This window comes from Cebus imitator, unplaced genomic scaffold (genome assembly GCF_001604975.1).
Source record: "Cebus imitator isolate Cc_AM_T3 unplaced genomic scaffold, Cebus_imitator-1.0 Scaffold10, whole genome shotgun sequence".
In the NCBI taxonomy this organism is placed as follows: Eukaryota; Metazoa; Chordata; class Mammalia; order Primates; family Cebidae; genus Cebus; species Cebus imitator.
Genome location: NW_016107325.1, coordinates 12,549,897 through 12,572,330, shown reverse-complemented (window position 1 = coordinate 12,572,330; position 22,434 = coordinate 12,549,897). Strand labels below are relative to the sequence as shown.

General features: G+C 38.0%; 1 long non-coding RNA gene across 1 annotated transcript in view; it reads left to right on the top strand.

Moving 5' to 3' along the window:
• The window catches only part of LOC119474150, a 103,709-nt gene extending 81,518 nt beyond the window's left edge, over positions 1-22,191 (top strand). The window contains exons 3-4 of the long non-coding RNA XR_005203445.1: positions 21,278-21,468; positions 22,054-22,191. This is a non-coding gene — a long non-coding RNA (uncharacterized LOC119474150). The remainder of the gene's footprint in view (positions 1-21,277; positions 21,469-22,053) is intronic.
• The last annotated feature ends 243 nt before the right edge of the window (positions 22,192-22,434 follow it).

Genomic DNA, 22,434 nt, shown 5'->3' with positions numbered 1-22,434 from the left:
TTTTTGGGAACTTATGTAGCATTTTGGTGGAAATTTCTTCCCAGTTCTGTTTTCAGTGACATTTACATTGGTAGCTTGAAATTACCCATAGTGGGAATATTTATACCATGAAAATTGTCAAACACTACAAGGCTTAATTTACTATTTTGTTGGTTTTCTAAACCAAAGGTCCACAAGCTTTTTTTGTAAAGGACCAGACAACAAACATTTCAGGGTTTGCAGGTCATGTAGTCTCCGTCAGAACTATTCAGCTGTGCCATTGCAGTGCAAATGCAGCTATAGACAATACATACACAAATTCAGTGTGGCTGTGTTCCAATAAAACTTTATTTACAACAAACAGACAGCAGGCCGGATTAGGATCACCGGGCATTTTGCCAATCCCCTATCTAAAGTTAACAGTGATGGAAAAACTGTTAATAATGCAGATTAAACTTCAAAATGTGTCCTCTAAAGATGCTACATAAATAGAACAAAAAAGAAAGAAAATATTCTATTATCCAAAAACTATTATCTGCTTCAGCAAAGAATTTAGTCATTGCAAAAAAAGTGAAGTTCCCATATATATGTATATAGTTTCTATATAACATATATATAGTTTAGATATATATTTAAAAACATATAAATATATATATTAAAATATATATATAGTTTAGATATCTATATAAAGATATATCTATTTACATATATATCTATAGATTATATATCTTTATATATATCTAAACTATATATATGAAGATATATATATCTTTATATATCTAAACTATATATATAAAGATATATATTGTTTCACTGTATATATGTCTTTATATATATAAAGATATCTATTTTATATATATCTTTATTTATATATAAATATATATTATATGTCTTTATATATAATATATATTTATTTATATATATCTTTATATATAAAAAATATATATTTATATATCTTTATATGTTTATAAATATAAAGATATATATAAAAAGTGAAACAACATATATACCTGTATAAAGATATATATATATATATAGTTTAGATATATATAAAGATATATATGAATGATATATATATATTATAGTTTCACTTTATATATATATGTTTAAAGATATGTATATATCTTTATATATATAAAGATATGTAGACATGTATACATATATAAAGATATATATATACATATCTTTATATATATAAAGACATATACATATCTATCTACCTATCTATCTATCTATCTATATATATATATAAAGATGTAGATATCTTTATTGTTTCACTTTCTTTTTTATCTGTGTGAGTCTCTGTGTGCCGTAACAAAATACCATAGACTGGATGGCTTAAACTACAGAAATGTATTTCTCATGGTTCTGAAGGGGACACAGTTTAGTACACAGCATTGTCTTTCTTGTAAATAAAAATATCCACTAACATTCAAATCAGAATTATACTGGTTCTTCAATAACAACCATATTTGTTTACAGCTATAGGAGTTTGGCAAAAAGTATCCTATGAGAATAAGTCAGCTGTATCAAATTTACATAAAGAATATTAGATATTATTCTTTGTAAATGTTACTATACATTCCTTATATCAGTAAAATTTATAATAACTTTGTATAACTATGTACATACATACATTTTTTTTCCCCACAGAGACTTAGTTGCTAAACATTTACCAACCCAGCACCAGCAGAAAACAGTAAAGAGAAAGATGAGGAAAGAGCCCAGAGAACAGCATTTAAGTCCTTGTTTGCAATTGGCAAACACCCTTGTACTCCACCCTTGTACTTTCCAGTTACATGAGCAAGTAAATTCTTTTCATTGTGGTTGCTTAAAGCTAATTTTAATTGGATTTCTGTCAGTTGCCTTCAAGAATCTTGGCTAACACTATGTGCCATAGATAAGTTCAGAGAACCAATTTATTTATTTTTTAACTCTCTCTCTCTCTCTTTCTCTCTCTCTCTCTCCCTCCCTCGGCTGAGACAGAGGTTTCTGCAGGCTGAAGATCCACATTTTCAAAAAATTAGATAAGTCTTTAAATATACAGAATTAACAAACTCTATTCTGAAGCTCTGGATTTTGCATTGCTAGCTCTACTGCTTTTCTGACTCTGCACTCATCTTTCACTTTTACAAAACGGTTCAAGCTAGCTGTGGTGGCTCATGCTTGTAATCCCAGCACTTTGTGAGGCCAAGGTGGGAAGCTCTCTTGAGCTCAGGAGTTCGAGGCTGGCCTGGGCAACATATTGAGACTTCATTTCCACTAAAAAAATTAAGAAAAAAATTTTTTTTTGGCTAATGCCTCAATAAAAGGTCATTTTCTGAGCTTTGATTCTCATTTTTCACCCAATTCTGCAAATGAGTATCTTCCCATTCTTGCACCTGATTGACTTGCCTGGTTCTAGTACCTTTAGGACTGGTCCTACCTTTTCCTTACCAGATGCTCCCAGATGTGGCATTTGCACCCGAGGCTCAGCTACTGAAAGACAGTATGCCCTGTGCTGCCAGCTGCCATTAGCTTCCCAGCAGCCTGTTTCCAATTTCCCATAGCAGTGCTCCTGTGGGGATGAGCTCTGCTGGTCCTCTCTGATGTAAATTGCTGTTCTCAACAACGACCTCCCATCTGTAACGTGGCCCACTGGACACAGGATTCTGCCTGCCACAGGAGACCCTTTCCTAGAGTCTTCTGCTCCGTGGAGCCCACCCAGCTGACTCTCCTTAGGAAGGCCCTTCCTTGCAGAGCCAACTCCTCCCAGGCCCCGGCTGTATCTGCTCAAACCAGTCCCTGACAAATATCTTTTCAAAACGGTAACACCTGGTGTCATCTTGTGCTGAAAACAGAATCATATGCTGCAGTTTGGAAGCCAGTTATGTGATTGCCTTTAACTTAGGACTTAGAGTTCTGCTTGAACATTGAGCATAATTCTGCCTGTGAAAAAGACATTTTAAAATATTTTCTAATTTTGTCCTTAAAAAACAAATTGAATTGGGTGTGGTGGCTCATGCCTGTAATCCCAGACATTCAGGAGGCTGAGGCAGGAGGAGCTCTTGATCCCAGAAGTTCAAGGCTGCAGTAAGCCATGAGTACACCACAGCTCTCCAGCAGCCTGGGCGACAGAGTGAGACCCCTGTCTCAAAAAGAAAAAAGATAAGAAAAGAAAGAATAAAAGGATTCTGGGGGAAAAATTATTAAAAAAAAAAAGATGCTGAAGGGAGAAACAATCTTTAACAGATAAGACTCATTCAAGATCCACAAATATAATAATGTAACTACTACAATTGAGAGTTTCTTTCTCAGGCCTTTCTCAAGTCTTTCTCAAGGTCTTCCATTGGGGATTTCCCCACAGTAATGGGATTTCTCTTCGTTTTTCCCTGGAGCAGCTGTACTCAACCTTTTTTGTACGACGATTTACTTGATGAATGACATTTAAGTCTGCAACACTCTCACAGGCATGTCCAGATTTTAATGAGTCAAAAACAATTTGTGTGTGCAGAAATAAAGTGCTACAATGATTTGTAATGGTCAGAGCTATTAACTGTAGATTAGTGATAGGCAAGACTACCAGCTATGTGTAATTTCTGATACATTAGCAATCATTGCACATTTTTTCTCCCACGCAAGAAAGCATTATGGATTATTATTATTTGACACCAGCTCACTCTGTTGCCTAGGCTAGAGTGCAGTGGCAGGATGAGAGCTCACTGCAGCCTAGATCTCCCCAGCTCAAGCTACCCTCCCACCTCAGGCCCACAAGCAGCTGGGACTATGGGCACACACCACCACACCCAGCTAATTAATTTTTTTGTAGAGACGGGATCTCCCCATGTTGCCCAGCCTGGTCTCAAACTCCTCAGCTCAAGTGATCTGCCTACCTCAGCTTCCCAAAGTGCTGGGATTACAGGAGTGAACCATCACACCCGGCCAAGCATTATGGATTTTAGATTATTGAGAGTTACATTATTTTGGGGAGTAACTTCGAATCCATTTGCATGTTTTTTTTTTTTAAGTAAAACATTTGCAAGCTTGACAACTCTGGCTCCCATTAGTTATGCATCACTGTGACACACCTCACAAGTGGCTGACAGTCAGCCTTGGGACATGGGCCATCACATAACAAGGGGTAACAAAGGGGAAAGCAACAAAAGCCATTTTGTAGGAAGTGGAAAGAGGTGGGGAAGCAATCAGGGGTAAAAAAAGAAAAAGAATTTGGAAGGCGATGTGGAATGTTAGAGCACCAGATCATTTGACTTCCTTCAATTTAGTAGTTATTGTTTAAAAACAAGGAAAGCAAATCGACTTTGTCCTATAACCAAAGGAGTCTCAAGTCTGGATGCAGGGTGAGCAGATGGCCTGAGTTGGGGCCAGCATGTCCTAGAACTTCTTGTGAGTATGAAAAGTGAAAAGAAGAGAAGATACACGTTTGTCAGCCAGTCTTAAGTAGCTAAAATACTTTCCTCCACCTACTGAGAAAAAAGTTAGGATTCACCATTTTAGTATAAAATACCGTCACTCATTTTAAACTACATTTTCTAAAAATTCCCCTTTTCTTTTTTTTATTTATTTCTTTTTTTGTTGTTGTTAAAAGGAGTCTCTCTCTGTTGCCAGGCTGGCGTGCAGTGGGACATTCTCGGCTCACTGCAATCGCCAACTCCCTGGTTCAAGCCATTCTCCTGCCCCAGCCTCCCAAGTAGCTGGGATTACAGGCACTTGACACTATGCCCAGCTAATTTTTGCATTTCTAGTAGAGATGGGGTTTCACCATGTTGGTCAGGATGGTCTCAGTCTCCTGACCTCGTGATCCACCCACCTCAGCCTTTCAAAGTGCTGGGATTACAGGTGTGAGCCACTGTGCTCAGCCAAAATTCCCCCTTTCAAAGCAAGACATCTAATTTGAAATATTTATATCACAACTTTTAACTATAATATAAATTAAGTAATTTGGTAGGAATTTTAACATTAGAACATGGGAAAATGTGACAATACTGGCAGGAAACAGTTCACTCAGAGGGGTAATGAGTGGAAGTTTAATAAAGGGACTGTTCAGAGATGGGAGCAGAGTCAAGAGGAAAACAAGGCAGGTGAAGCACCTGGACTGGCAGCACTGGGCAGCCTTTACCATCATAAGACCTAAAGGGATCAGGGGAGGGGAAGTGAGCAGATCTTGAGCAGAGCTGCAGAGCTGTGGGAGGGAGGGGGTGCCTGGCTGGAGCCATGGCTGAGAGCAGAGGAAGGCAGCCCCAGCCAAGAACAGCCAGGCAGAGGGTGCAAGGGGTGGTGGAAGAGGGGCAAGATTCAGGACCTCGCTGTGCTCCCCATTGGCTAATACCAATCAGAAGCCAGAGGGAAAAAGAACCAGAGTGATGGAGGCTCCGCAGGCCCTGAAGAGATGGAGAAGACAGAGAATGTATTTGAAGATGGAGCATAACCCGAATAGGGAGTTTCTACACAGCCTTCTCCCATTCTTTTTCCCGCCTCTTCATCACGCTCAATAGTTATTGACAGTGTGAGCAGAAAGGAAGAACTGGCAACCTACTCACTCTAAAATTTGCAACACTCGCCATTTTAATTTGGGTCACACTGCTCTACTAAAGGGGAAAGAATGACACTCAAAATAAAGATATCAGTAGGTTCAAGAGGTAACCTAGGTAGTCTGAATCAAAATTTGATGCCTTGTTTCTAAAGCATAAATGTGGTCTAGACATATGGTTTTGAATAGAATCTGTTTCCTGCAGGCAAAAGGCCATGAAGATCAACAAATTTTTCTTAACTACTTCCATTTCACTCAATTGCATGACGCCACATAATCTACACAGCTCAAGAGAAGAGATGAACTTACAACTTGGATATGGCTTTTTTTGTTCATTAACTTTGAAAAGGCTTAGAAAAGATTTTTTTTCTTCCAGTGAAGTTCAATATGTCAAAGAATAATAACTCAGCTTGAAATGAGTTAAGCGCCCATAGGTTTTGATTCAATATAAGAAATAAATGATTTTGTTATCTAGGCAATCTACACAGAAGTCACAATTTGATGCCTGGTGCAAGTCTGACTTTTTTAAGACTTGTGGGTTCTACTTGTATCTTTCATGATGCTGAGAGAGCAAAGTAAAAGGAGTCTGTACTGTTATCCTGACCTGACAAGTCTTAATTCAAATTCTGTTAAAGTTTATTACACATTTAACATATTTTATTATAAAGTTTATAATATCTAGTAAAAAGTTCTAGGTGAAAAACTAAGTTCTAAGTTCAAATATGGTTAAGACGTACTTGATTAAACAAATATAAATGAATTTGTTGCTATAGAATTTCTCATATCTGTCATATTTTAACATGACATATTTATACAAGGGGGCTACCGAGTGCAGCCCTCCCAGGCTTACTTGACCATCAAACTCATGTCACACATCATCTTGTAAGACTAATGTTCCATGCAATTAATTTTTGAAGCACTCTCTTAACAGAGGGTCTCCAAGTTCCTATTTCTGTAGTAACAGTGTATCAATCCTGGCAATATTAGTGGAGAGACTAGGTTTTTAGGAATGTCTGTGGGCTGATGGGAGCATCTCCTGGGTGTAGAATCAGAAGAATTAAGTTTATTCCAAACTTAGTTGCACTTGGTTGTACTACTTACTGGCAGAGAGACACCGGGTAAATCAACATGACTTTTCTGAGACTCAAATTGCCTCATCTCCCAGAGAAATGATCTTTACCTCAATAGGTCTTTGAGAAGGTTTTCAAATAGCTTAGTACTTTCACAGATCATTAAATATACCCCTACCATATGATGAAGACTTTCTAGTCCCAGGTATTTATTCAAAGAAAGAAAGACATATGTCATATAAGAATGTTCATGGTAGCTTTATTTGTAATAGCCAAAGGTACAAATTACTCAAATGACCATCAACATAGAATGAATAAACAAACTGTGGTATATCCATACAATGGAATATTATTCAGCTATAAAAAGAAGTTAACTATTCATACCCACAACAACATAGTTGAATCTCAAAAATTCATCCCCAGTGAAACAGGCAAGACAAAAAGCATACATACCATACAATTTTGTTTCTGTAAAGGTATAAAAAACTAAACTATAGCAACAGAGAAAGGATCTGTGGCTTCTATGGTTGCCTGGGGACTATAGGGAAGGGAGCAGCAGGGAATGGTGGGAGGGGAGAATTTCGAATGGGGTTATGAGTAAACTTTTGGGAATGACAGATGTGTTCACTATCTTGATTGCTGTGACAATTTTGTTGGTATATGCATAAGTCAAAATTTTTCAAATTTTACATTTTAAGTATGTGCAGCATATGAGAGTTTGGGTTTCTTCACATCCTCCTCAATATTTGCTGTGGTCAGTCTTTCTAATTTTGCCAATTTAATAGATATGTGGTGATATCCATGATAGTTTGAATTTGCATTTCCATCATGACTACAGATATTAAGCATCTTTTCCTGTGCTTATTTGCTACCAATATATTTTCTTTGGTGAAGTGTCTATTTAAATCTTCTGTTCCTTTTGTATTTAGCTGTTTCTTCCCTTATTGTTGAATTTTGAGAGTTTTTAGATGTTTTTGATAAAAGTTATTTATCAGATACATGATTTGCAAATATCTTCACCCAGTATGTGCTTCTGGTATTTTGTGCAAGAAATCTTTGTCTAACCCAAGATGGCAAAAAATGTTGTCCTGTGTTTCCTTCCAGAAGTATTATAGTTAAGGGATTTTACACTTGGGTCTATTGTTCAATTTGAGTTAATTTTTGTATATGGTACAATGTGTGGATCAAAGTTCATTTATTTTGCACATGGATACTCCCTTTTTAAAGAACCATTTGTTGAAAGGCTATGTTTTTGTCCCAGAACTGTGCTTTAAACTTTGTCAACAACCAAGTTTTCATTTATGTTTGAGTCTGATTCAGAACTCTCTATCCTGTTCCCTTGGTCTATTTGTCTAACTTGACTCCAGTACCACACTGTCTTGCTGCAGCTTTATAAAATTTGAAATCAAGTAATGTTTAGTGTCCCCAACTTTCTCCCTCTTTTCAAAATTGTTTTAACTAGTCTAGGTCCTTGGCATAGCCATATAAATGTCAGAATCAGCTTGTCAATTTGTACAAAAAAAGTGTGTGAAGATTTTGATCAAGATTGTGTTTAATCTACAGATCAATTTGGGGAGAATTTTAACCTTAGCAATATCAAGTCTTCAATACCATATCTTTATTTATTTACATCTGCTTTTATTTATTTTGGCAATGTCTTATAGCTTTCAGGATATAGGTCTTATATATATCTTGTCAAATTTATGTCTATGTATCACACTTTTATGCTACTGTAAGCAGCACTGTTTTATTTAAATTTCGGATATTTTGTTGCGAGTACATAGAAATGCAATTGATTCTTGCTTGCTGATCGTGTATCCAGCAACCTTGCTCATTCATTAGTTTTAGGAGCTTTTCAAGATTTGCTCAGATTTCCTGTGTAAGCTATCATATTATCTGGGAATAAAGGAGTTTCACTTTTTCTTTTCCAATTTGAACATCTTTTATTCCTTTTTTTTTCTTTTTTCATTATTTTTCAGGCTAGAATCTCAAACACACTGTTAAACAGAAGTGGTGAGGGCAGACATTCTTGTCTTGGACCTGACCTTAGTGGGAGAATATTCAGTATTTCATAAATTAAGTATGATGTATGCTATAGTTTATTTCATAGATTCCCTTTATCAGGTTAAAGACATTCCCTTCTTAACCAAATTTTCTGAGAGATTTTTAATGAGTAACAGATGTCATGTTTTGTCAAATGCTTTTCTGTGCCTATTTGGTCTGCTTATATGGTGAATTACATTAAGTTGATTTCTAAATGTTAAATTCTTGTATTTCTCAGATAAATAGCATGTGGTCATGTTGTAGTCTCCTTTTTCTAAATCATTAGATATAATTGCCAAAGTTTTATTTAGAATCTTTGCATCTATGTTCATGAGAGTTATCAGTCCGTAATTTTTTGTCTTGTAATGTCTTAGGTTCTAGAACCATCATAACTTACACAATGAACTTCTTCCTCTTCCATTTTCTCAGAATATTTGTGTGGAATAGGTAGTTTTTACATCCTTAAATATATGCCATTGAAACCACATGGGCCTGGAATTTTCTTTGTGGGAAAATTTTTAACCAAAATTTCAATTTATTTCATGGATTTAGTATCTAATTCACCCTGAGAGTTTTGGTAGCTTGTATTTTTAAGCAATTTTTCCATTTCATTCAAGTTGGTGAAAGTATTAGCATAAAGTTGTGAATAATATTCCAATATTGTCCTTTTAGGATCAGTAGAATCTGCAATTGTCACTCTCTAACTCCTGACTTTCTTGCTTTTTGCTTCTTTTCTTTTTTGCTTCTTATCCATCTGCTGAAGGTTTAGCAATTTTATTGATCTTCTTAAAGAATTAGCTTCTGTTTTCATTGATTTTTAAAAATTTTCTATTTCGTTGACTTCATCTAAGATTTTATTTCCTTTCTTCTGTCCACTTTGGTTTTTATTTGATCTTATTTTCTAGTTTTTGAAGTTAGAAGCTGAAGTCAGTGATTCTAGACCTCTCTTCTATGCTAATAGGGGTTTTTTGCTTTTGCGGCATCTCGAAAGTTTGAAATGTTGTATTTTTATTCATTCAAAATGCTTTCCAATTTCCTTTTTTATTTTTATTTTTTGACTCATGGGTTATTTAAAAGTATGTTATTGGCCAGGCACAATGGCTCACGCCTGTAATCCCAGCACTTTGGGATGCCAAGGTGGGCGGATCACCTGAGGTCAGGAATTCAAGACCAGCCCGGCGAACGTGGAGAAACCTGTCTATACTAAAAATCCAAAAATTACCCGGGCAGGGTGGCATGCACCTGTAATCCCAGTTATTCGGGAGGCTGAGGTAGGAGAATCGCTTGAACCCAGGAGGTGGAGTTGCAGTGAGCCAAGGTCGTGCCACTGCACTCCAGCCTGGGAGAGTGAGTAAGACTCTGTCTAAAAAAAAAAAAAAAAAAAAAGTATGTTATTTAGTTTCTAAATATTTGGGTGTTTTCCAGAGATCTTTCTGTTTTTGATTTTTCATTTAATTCCATTAAGATCAGAGAACACATTTTGTGTGACTTGGGCCTTTTAAATGTATTGAGGCTGGTTTTATGGCCCAGAATATGATCTGTTTCTGAATATGCTCTTTGGGCAATTGAAAAGAAGGTATCTTTTGCTCTCATTGAGTGGAGTGTTCTGTAAGTGTCAATTAGGTCAAGTTAGTTGACTGTTGTTCTTTTATATTCTTATTGATTTTCTCTCTACTTGCTTTATCAATTATCAGAACAGTATCAAAATCTCTGGCTATATTAGGGATACGTCTATTTCTTTTTGCACTTCTCTCAGTTTTTGCTTCATATAATTTGGAGCTCTGCTCTATTATTAGGGACATGAATATTTAAGATTGTTAGGTCTCCCGATAAATTATCTAATTTTTCATTAGGAAATTACCTTTCTTGTGCCTGGTGATATTATCCCATTTTATCTCTTGTGTGGGCTTACTAGCTGTAAAGCTGTGTTTCATTATTTTACTTGTTGCTTTAAGATTCATAGTATACATGTTTAAATTACATATTCTACACTCACGTGATATTATACTACCTCATCTATAGTATAGTACCTCCTCGGCCTCCCAAAGTGCTGGGATTACAGGTGTGAGCCACTGCACCCGACTGAGCTTTTGTTTTTATATGATTTACTTTTACATATATTGTAAACTCTACCTTATATTGCTATTAGTTTTGTTTAACCAGTAAATTATTTTATAAATACATTTGAATAATGCGATAAAAGAAATTCATGTAGTTACCATTGATGGTGCTTTTCATTCCTTTTTGAAGATCCACATTTTCATCTGGAATTACTCCTTTCTAAAGGAGTTTAACATTTCTTACAGTGTGGGCCTGATGGTAATGAATTGTTTTTAGCCTTTTTGTCTAAGAAGTCTTTTTTTTTTATCTTCATTTTTAAAAAATATTTGAGCCAGGTATAGAATTCTAGGTTGACTTTTTTTCTTTCAATACTTTAGAGTCATTACCCCATGGTCTTACTGCTTGCCCTACGTCCAATGAGAAAATTGCTGTTATCTTCATTCCTTAGTACAAGACAGGTCTAAAATAAGTCATGTACTCATGCCAATATTCATAATTTAAATTTCAGATTATTAAGTTTTACTTAACATTCTGGGGTTTATAGTTTATGTATTTTTTATACTGAAAAAAATCTTGGCTCCTCATAGTAAATTGCGTACACACACATATGTGTATGAATTAATAGTTCTAAAGTAACAATATAGTTATTATTACTAGCAATAAGACTACTTACTAGTTAGGAATTCTTTGCATTTCCCCCCCTCTGGAATATATTCTAGTAGAAATTTACAATCAGCTGGGTGTGGTGGCTCAAGCCTGTAATCCCAGCACTTTGGGAGGCCAAAGTGGGTGGTTGTCATCATGAGGTCAGAAGTTCAAGACCAGCCTGGCCAAGATGGTGTAACCCCATCTCTACTAAAAATACAAAATTAGCTGGGCATAGTAGTGGGCGCCTGTAATCCCAGCTACTCAGGAGGCTGCGGCAGAGAATTGCTTGAACCCGGGAGGCAGAGGTTGCAGTGAGCCGAGAGATCATACCACTACACTCCAGCCTGAGTGACAGAACAAGACTCTGTCTCAAAAAAAAAAAAAAAAAAAAAAAAAAAAAAAAAAAAAAAAAAAAAAAAAAAAAAAAAAAAAAAAAAAAAAAAGAAATGTACAATCAAAATACCATGCTTTAAAGTCACTTGAAATAATTTGTCTTCATATTGTTATGAGGGCTAAGTGATACACATTTGATAAGTTGGTTTCAGTTTGTTTTTTAATTTTAGTGATTTACTCTTTAAGAATTTTAAATTGTGTAAAATATTCACTTTTAAATGATGTGCAATATTAACATGGTTCCAAAGAAGCATTATGCTAGTAAATGTTTATAAATAAAAAACTAATTTTGCCAATTTCAATAGTGTACATATTACCACCATGACTGATTTCAAGCTATCAATAACAGTGAGTGCAGAATTTGGAAGAATTTGGTACAGCACCATTATATAGGATTTCTACCATACAGATATGATACATACAAATAAGCTCAGTAGCACAGATAATTGTAAAATGTATAAAAATAAACATAGTAAGTTTTAAGTACTTATTGTCTTTTTAAATATAATTTATTTCATATTAAATTTACACAATTTTATATTTGATAATAGCTGTTTCATAATTGGCTCACAAAATTCCTGAAAATGTAACAATTGTCTCTTGCTAGCTGGTAGAAACCAGTTTTAGCACACACCTCTGTTTCAAAGTAAAAACCACAAAACAAAATAAATCCAGAAAAGGATTGCTGTCATGTGCTTTCTATCCCATTTCCTCCCTCCCTATCTGAGAGGTAATTGTTTTTGTCAGGTTTTATTTTATCCTTGTTTATTTTTGAAAATACAAGCAAATACAATTATATAGTTCCTTATCCTGAAGGTAGCATACAAAAAACAGGGTTCTGCTCCATTTGTGAGTTAGCATTTTGATTCTTGTTAAATTGCAACTCCCCTAGGAAAAATAAAGGGATGCATGTTAAACTATCACTAGTCTCACACTTTAGTAGAAATTTGTTTCCAAGTCTGTTTTGAGAGCTTAGAAATGTCTGAGTGGAAATGGAAAACTTTCCTCTGAGAATAGAGGTGAATTCAGGAATCTGAGAGCGTCACAGGCAAATTTCACAATTTTATTTGGCATCAGAGGAGTGGGAGGCAGGCGCTGGCAAGCTGTCGAGGTGGCAAGACTGCATGGATGAGTACTCAAGTGCTGACTTACACAGAATAAATCCAGCTACTTTCATTGTTATAAAACTTCTGGCCATCAGAGGGGGTAATTAGAGTTGTATGTTTTACTTGGACTTTTCAGCTGAATTAAATGTGATAAGGCTGTGCTTATCACCCTTGCGAAAGTCATTTCTACAACATTTACACATATTCTATGAGACTGAAATCTTTTATTGATTTTCTGTTTGTCTCTGATAACGTTCCACTAAGAGGAAATGACTGAGATCTTGGAATTCACGTCTTTATCACATGGCTGCTTCCAAAGTCGTAAATTGTTGTTAATTTTTTAGCAAAACTATTTCGTACAATAAGTGTATTTCATCTTGCATATGCTTTAATAGATGAGTGCTTTCCGATGTCATTAGTGAATTTTAGCACTTTCTAGCACCATCATATGTTCATAACGAAGGCCAGAGAGATGAAAGTGATATTGACAATATCGACTGGCATTTGTTGTTATCGCTGTAACCACGACTGCCTCTTTAATTCTGTGCTTTTTCTAATTATTTTTGGTTATCTATAATGTTTTTCTGTGGCTTCTAGAGGGGAGTATGTAATGTTGTTTATGACAAAAATAAATGTGACCAACTGGTAAAAACAGCCTGATGTCATGTCATCAATGAATGTTCCTACTAGCCAGGCCGAGCTTCAAGTTACTGATCCCATGGCATACCCAACCTTCATGCAAAACCAACAGGGAAGAAATGAATCCAAAACATTGTAAAATAGTATGGAGCCTGCACTTTCTATTCTATAGAGAGAAGTAACTCAGAAGAAGACTATGCCAAATGACTAGGGCAGCCTCTGATGTCTTCACATTGCACTCCATCCTCTATGATGAATGAGCAACGTTACTTGAGATTGGAGCATAATTAGAGGATGGAAAGAAATTTAAATGTTCCCTTTCAATGCTGCTTTACATACCAGCATTTAAGGGGCCTTGAGACTTTTGACCTGCTGTAATGATTGCTGTTCCAGTCTAACTGGTTGACCATTAACATCTGCAACCTACTATACTTACCTGAATAACAGGATCTAAAATAATGGGCCAAAGCTGCAATTTGTCTGTGGGAGCTACTATGTTACATAACATGTGTGTTCTGAGTTAGTTCAGTGATTCACATATAACTGATGCTGGTTATATTCTAGCAGGATATTACCAAAGGCATAGGATTTGAGTCATAAAGTGGAATGAAGAGTCACCATATTCTCTTCTCAAAGATAATTTAGAGTCAAACAAACCAAGGTATCTCTAGAATCAAACAAACCAAGAGCAGGGAATCTGTACTAGAGACCAACAGCCTCCAAAAGAGAGAACCAAAGTTCTCCCTGACATGTCAGAGACTTGAGAATGAGTGTAATTCATACAAATAAAATGGCATCACATGATCCAGCCTAAAGACAGGAAGTCAAGTCCTATCTTGTCCACTTACTCGTGTGTGTCCTTGAACAAATTGCTATGGAGACAATAATCTCTGTCTATTTCACACGGAGGTGTACCATTTTCTCTTTCCCCTAGGGAGTTCAGGTACTGAGTTTTAGGTAAGAAAGACCCAAAAATATGCCCTGGGAAACAGTAAGGCAGCTTTTGTAACAAAGAGAATGTGTGTGGAAGAGAAACTCTTTAAACTGTAAAGTGTTACAGAACTAAAAAGACTATCATGGGCATCATGACCAGAATTTGAAGGAAGGGGAAGCAGCATTTGCCTATTCCTCTTTTACAGCCAATATAGTCTGTTGATCCTAATGACAACTCTGGTGCTCTTAGCTTATTCTTGTCCCACAAATATAAAGAATCAGATTTAAGCCTGTGGAATAGTTGAATGAGTCCAGCCTTGCTTATGGGAGGTCCTTAATCCCTTAGGTGGAAAATTTTGCAGTAAAGGATTGTTCTGAACATTTACTGACTTTCCCCATGGCCTGACTATTACGTCTTAAATACAGATACTGTAGGGCAGGTCAAACATTTCCTTAAACTCTTTCAGCTTCAAAATTGTTTAATGTGACAATTGCCATGACGGCATCAGAGAGCCACCCAATGCCCACACTGCCTGGATCTCACCACTCCGTAGGACAACCCCTGCCTCTTTCCCACAGCTCTCTTTAGCAGCTTCCTTTAATAGAGAGCTTAAATCTGCCCCTCAGGAACTCCCAACTTTTCCCTAAATGTGATTAAATTTTCTATTTAATTATTTTTTAAACTAATTTCTGCCTCTGGGTATATGGTAAACTAGACAACCCCAAAACCATGTAGCTCCACAATAATCAGAAATTCTGAATCCATTAAAACAAATTTACTTTAAGACATGGCTGAATGCTGTACAGAAAGTTCTTGGAGTCAAAAATGGAGTGAGAAAGAAAAATTACAGCAGTGAGTATGTGCATGCATGTAGAGCCACTTAGGGTGGGAGTTGCCTGGCTTGGTCACCTAGAGGCTTGGATTAGAATGCTCAGGCCAGGGCAGACGATGAGGCCTGGAGCTGCAGAATGCTGGGCATTGGAACTGTAACCCCTGCAGAAATCCTGGTCCTCAGAAGGGCTATACTCAGAGTGAGGGAATGAATCAGGAAATGCACCCATCGGCTCAGGGAGACAATAAAGGTGATTTTTTATCTCAGTGGTCTGGTTTCCAGGGGAAAAGTTTCCCTTGAGAGTTTGTAATCATGGGTCTGTAATTCCATTGGTTCAAAGAACCTCTAAACTGAGAAATAAACATAAACCGAGATGGGGGCAGTAATTCCCCTTGCTCAGCCAACAGAAACAAGGGCAAAACCTTCCTGATCTAGAGGATTAGGCTTGTCCAGGCCCCTCGGGATTCCTTCCAGCCATTCCTGCATTTGAAGATACATGTTCTTACTCTCTGCTTCTCCTACTTTTCAGTTCCAATGGCCACAACTCTTTTAACCAATTTTCATAGGAGTTTCCAGAAACTTCACCATCCTGCTCATTTTTTTCTGTGTTGTCTCTGTCATGTTTCATTTAAAATGTATCCTTTTCCTCCAGTTCAGACCTAAAGGTAATACCCTAGCAATTGTCTAACATGTGGTATAAAATAGGACCATGATTAAAAAAAAAAGTAATAAAAAATTATATTACTATAATTCATTAACATCATTATCACTGTAACAAAACTTTTATTGTAATCGCAACTACAATTGAGTGTGTCTTATGTGCAAAATACTGTGCACTAGACATGCATTCTCCTTTTTAATCTTCAGGAAATCCTGGGATAGATTCTAACATTACCCTCCTTTTACAGATGAGGAGAAAGAGGCTTAGTAACTTACCCGGGGTAATGGAGCTGAGAAGTGGTCACAGAGATGGTAATGTGTTATCATCAAAGCCAGGATTAAAACCCAGCCCTATCTACCTTCAGTGCCCTTGGTTTAAGCCACTAATCCTCCACCTCTCTTAATAGGAGTCCCAGTAGGGCATCTACACGCTAGTTCCTTTGTTAGTGACTGTCAGGCTCTTGATAGTGTTTGAAGTGACCGAGTATCCTCACGATCCTTATTTCTTTAATCATTTAAATCACAGTTATTTTGCCCTGAAGATAGATTGTCATGGAAGAGAGGAACAAAGACGAAGGAGGAAGGCACAGGCAGGAAGGGGACAGAGGACCAGAAACAAAGGCAAAGACAGGCGTGGGTGGGGACACCGGAAATTTCTTTCGCTTACTTCACAAGCCTACAGCCGACCCGGCCTGGCAGGTGGCAAGGTGCCCCTGGATGACACAGCCAGGGATTTTTCTAGGCCATGAAAATGTTCTGTTGCTTTTGATATCTTACATTTTTTGACGGTACCACTAGATCTCTGAAAGCCAAGAGGTTCCGTACTGCACTGGGCTGTCGCTGACGCGCCTTTGTTTCTCCTGGAGCCGCGGCTCCGCAGCAGAGGGCATTTGTGTTTGGGAAGCCTGCCCCCTCCTGGATTAGAGAAATCTTACAGCCCAGGCTGCCAAGCTCCCCAAAATTGGATCTAGTGTGAGAAATGTTCAAACTGTTATTCAGAGATTTCAGGATAATAAATAAATAAAATTTTTTTCATATGATTTCCCTGATACTTTTGGATTCTTCTCATATAAATCTTTAGGTGGATTTTATGGATTTTGAAATCATACCCACCTAAAAACCCTGAAAAAAATGTTTTAAGGACCCAAAGAGATAATAACAGCATGAATGGTAATATATTTAGTGATTTCTATTGTGCCAGGACTGTGCAAAGTACCTTGTGAACATTGCCAATTGCAGCACTCACCACCACCCCAAGAGACAGGTTCTCTGCATTATTACCCTCACCTTACAGAAAGCCTTAACGCAGAGGTTCCCAACATTTTTGGCACCAGGGACCGTCTTCGTGCAAGACAATTTTCCATGGACCAGGCGGGGACTAGGGGGGTGGGGAATGGTTTCAGGATGAAACTGCTCCACTTCAGATCATCAGGCATTAGATTCTCATAAGGAGTGTGCAACCTAGATCCGGGGAATACACAACTCAGAATAGGGTTCGCTCTCCCAGGAGAATCTAATGCCACCGCTGATCTGACAGGAGGCGGAGCTCTGGCGGTAATGCTCGCTCCCACCAGCCACTGACTGGTCCAGGTCCACGGCCTGGAGTCCCCTGCAAACTGGAGAGCTTCTTTATAACCACCCTCACACACCCAACCACCCATAGGTTGGTAGGCCCTGAAATTCTTGAACTGCCACGCCATCTATTGACCACACTTGATTGAATGAGAAATAGTCAACCAAGCTGAGTTACCAGGATACTTTCTCCTGGGAATTTGGAAGCGGAATGAAAACAGCCATCAGTCTAGGCTGGTCACTTGAATGGAACCTCAGGAGCCCACTGTGGAAGACCATCTGCTGCCATGTGCATAGAGACGCAGGAAAAGGTGACCAGGAGAAAGACAAAAGAACAATGGGGAATTACAGAAAGAAGCAAAAAAGACAACTTCCCTTTTCTTAGTCCCGGTCCCTCCTGAGGCTCCCCTGCTAAAATAGCGTCCATCCTGTCGTGATGCGATGGGAGCAGCCTAACAGGCAGGGAGAAGTGCCTCAAGCTCACAGCCTTGTAGACCTTCAGCAGCTACTCCACACAACAGTGTGATATGTGTAATCAAGGACGAGGATAATTCAGTCATGAACCTATTTTCTGGACCCTCCTCCACATAAATAATTGCTAGCTCATTAAGGAATGTTTTAACATAATAAAAGTAATTTCTAAAAAAAAAAAAAAAGAAATAGGTTTTCGGGGTTTTTTGTACATCAAAAAGTAGTGTATATAACTAAGTCATGTGAGCAATAATATGTGAAAGTGGACCAAATCTACTGTTATAATGTAACAAAATCTGAAGTTAATATGGCACATTGAATGATGTGCATAATTTCATTGTACTCCATGGCAATTCGGCTCAAATAGGGAGCAATTAATGAAAATGACTATAATTATTATCATGTCAACAAAGCCAAGCCAAGCAATTCCAAAGTCAGCTGTAGGGAGGAGGAATTAGAGACAGCAGGAAGTTATTCTGGGGTTCCTCAGAAGGACCCGAGATTTAAAAACCAGGAGACTAAGTCTTTCCCTTGCCGCTCACTTCTCTAGCAACCATCATGCAGGAGGTCCCAGCTAAGAAGCTGTGAGCCTCTAGCTGCTCCTCCCTGACTGCTTCTCCAAAGAGAAGGAGCACTGAGGATGGTGGGCTGTGGGGAAGGGCTGCATCTGCTTGGGAGGCTGTCTGTTTCTCAACATTTGATTGGTGAAATCTGGAGCACAGAGAATTGGAAGCTGTTTTAGGAAGAAGTTGCCAGCCTACTTTTCGTAGTGCACACCTCCTTCAGTCTATGTCTACCCTTGGCACAAAGCATCATCAACATGGTCCATAACAGCTCATCTGGGATCTGTTTTGAGGATGGCAATGAAATCCTCATGGCAATAAAACACATGCAATGGCCTGGCTTTGCTCTCTGTTCCATGGGCAGCTGCGGCAGGGAGTGTGACACGTGGTTGAGGTAGGACAGGACTGGGTTGTTGAGATTGCTACATCCCAACAAAATACCATCATCTCAGTCTCTTTCCCACTGATGGACAACTCACAGAGACCCCTCAGAACAGTCATCAAAAGCCAGATTCTAGACATCTGAGTAGTTTGGCTTAAAGTAGCCAGTACTTAGAGAAAGAAAAATCCAGTGACTGCAAGTATTCTGTTTTCCTCCTTCCAGTAAACCAGCACCTCAGTCTGAACTTTCACCAATCAGAGGTACATTTCTGTTAATAAGCAAATAAATCTCAGCTATTTTACATGTATTACTTCCTTGATTTTTTTTTTTTTTGGTGTGTGTGTGGGGGTCATAATTAGCTATGATCCTGGCATAAGCACAATGGGAATGTCATGGAAACAACCAAGACAGGTTTTTCTGGAGTTATTCAATACACGTTAAGTACCATGTGTCAGTCATTGTGTTAGGCCCTGGAGGAAAAAAAAAATCACAAAACAGAGCTCTACTTTTTTTTTTTTTTGAGACTAAGTCTTGCCCTGTTGCCCAGCCTGGAGTGTGGTGATGCAATCTTGGCTGACCACAACTTCTGCCTACTGGATTCAAGCGATTATTCTGCCTCAACCTCCCACATAGCTAAGAGTACAGGTGTTTCAGTATTTTTAGTAAAGACGGGGTTTCACCATGTTGGCCAGGCTGGTCTCAAACTCCTGACCTCAGTGATCCGTCTGTCTTGGCCACCCAAAGTGCTGGGATTACAGGTGTGAGCCACTATGCCTGGCCAGAACTCTACTCTTCAGGAATTTAGTGCTTCAGGTACTCAACATTAAGTAGCAGGATGACTTAGGGGCAGAAAAAAAGGAGGCTATTTATATCTTGGAACATTTTAATAACCTCCAAACATTTTATACGGATAAAGCTGGGTTAAAACAAATACTAAGAGGTGTCTAAGAGGAAAGAATGGGGATGGGAATGGGAAGAAAATTGTAGAAAAGGGGAGGGTTGTTATCTTGGAGCTGGCGATGGCTTCGTACTTGTGCATCTGACAGTTGTTTTTAAATAGTGTCTGTCTGAATCATTCCTCCACCTTCACTTTCCACCCTACACCCAACCCTCTCCCTGAGTCATTTCTCATTCTGAAAGGAGAAAGAGGAAAGGATATAATTTGTATCACTTCCCTACCAGCTGCTAGGATACATTCGTGCATTTCCACTGGAACATTTCATCTACACATACCACTGTGCAATGGGTGAGATTCTTTCGTGTAAAGATGGAGAAACTAAGGTGCAAAGGGGTAGGGAGCATGATTCACCCCTTATTACACAGCTGGTAAGAGAAAGTGCCATAACGCAAACTCACACTCTAAATTATAACTATATCATTAGCAACAACTAGAACATAAGTGCTGCTTTTGTTAAAGTTAAAAAAAAAAGTAGGTAAGTGTGATACATAAAAGTCTTTCCTTCTCTACGTTCCCAAGTGTTTGGGGCGCATCCCTATACAGGTTTGCCTTGCAGACGCAAATGTGTCTTTTCATGTATGACATATAATTGCATATGTGAACATGTATAATTTTGACGTAAATGGGCATTCTAACCATATTGCTTTATCAATCACTTGTCACCTAGTGCTACATCATGGATATCCTTCTGTAATGTCTACATCATTACGTTTACTTCATTTATCTCCCTGAGATCTATATGAAATTTAATGAATATATATTATGTGAGCATTTCCTTATTGATGAGGATGTCCCTGTTTTAAAATTTAATATTAGCGTTTTCTAGTTAAAGTATTCTCTGTATCTGAGTTTTAAAATTTATTCAAATATAATGCAGAGGAATTCTGAAATGGAAATTTAAGTCTTCTTTTCCCACTCTTCATTCCAACTTCCATTCCCCAGAGTTGTAATGTTGCTGTTATTGCTTTTGTGTTTTGTTTTTCTTCTAGTATTTAACATTTTAACTTTAAATACATATAGTTCTTGATTTATCTGTTTTAGAAAATATCTGTTGCCTTGCCTTAATGACAGCTGAGTTTACCATACTTATGCTATCTCTCTATCTCTTTCTTTTAAATGTTAGTCATATTTATAATTTTTAAGTTATTCAGTTAAATTTGTACTTTTCTTTAGATATGTCTTGTGATTTGTCAAAAAATTTAAATTTTTGACAAAATGTCTTATGTGCTTTGTAAAAAAATTTAAATTTAAATTTTCAAAAAATTTAAAACCCAATGTCAATTTAAAAATGTATTCTGATTATATAAATATTATATGCTATAATGCCAAGTAGTAAGATAGGATTTATAGAAAGGAGACACTGCCCTCTGTGATTTGACCATGCTGGCTGCTTGAAGGAGGATTAAGATCTAATGGCTTATGCTTTTATTTCTTTTCAGTTTCCTCCTAAGCCATACCGGGCTGCCACTGTTCTTCATATAGCAGGTTCAAACTAATGGATCCAAGCTAAGGGACTCCATATTCTCCAAAGCCTATAAGCAAAATGCTAGTGTGGTGTCAGGGGTAAGAAGTTCCATTGTGTCCCCACTGAGGGGACACAGAAGTCTCAAAAGAGTCACTGGCCTGCCAGGTACCAAGAGGTACCAGGTACCACGAGGCTGCCAAAAGCAGAGATGGGACAAGCCATCGACTTCAGCTGAGGTTGTGACATGGCATCCACAAATGCCAAGCAGAACCATAATCTATGCAGGGAATAAGGATCCGAAAATCAGGTGCAAAATGGGAAGTCTCCCTAGAACACACATGTGCTGATCCAAGACACCCTTATTCTCAAGCCACAATGTTACCTATTCCCTGGCCCCAAACACACAGATACCGTTTTGGTGAGGAACAGGAGGAAGGAAAGGGAATACAATGTGAAAGGACTGTTTGAATCCTGTCAGAAAAGACTGACATACTGATATTTGTCCAGTTTCATTGTTTTTATCCCACACCCAATAAGAAAGAGGCTTAAAAGGAACATTAGTTCTTAAGACCGACCTGCTGTTCATTAAACCCACAGCTGAACTACATTTCCCAGCCTTCCTTTCAGTTAGGTGACCATGTGAATGGGTTCTGGCCAATAAATTGTGAGCAGAAGTGGTAGATCCCATTTCCTGACCTGGTACACACAGACTTCCCATGCTTATCCTTTATGTTCTTTTCTTTTCCACAGTGATCTGGAAACCAGTATTGAAGATGGTGAAGCCATGCATGGAAGGCACCTGGATCAAGGAGATTTAAAAGAGCTACCTACTGGCTGGGCACAGTGTCTCATGCCTGTAACCTGGCACTTTGGGAGGCTGAGGCAAGTGGGTCGTGAGGTCAGGAGTTCAAGACTAGCCTGACAAATATGGTGAAACCCTGTCTCTGCTAAAAAGAAAATATGAAAATTAGCCAGGCATGGTGGTGTGCACCTGTAGTCCCGGCTACCTGGGAAGCTGAGACAGGAGCATCCCTTGAACCCAGGAGGCAGAGGTTGCAGTGAGCCAAAATTGCATCACTGCACTCCAGTCTGGGTGACAGAGTGAGACTCCATCTCCAAAAAAAAAAGAGC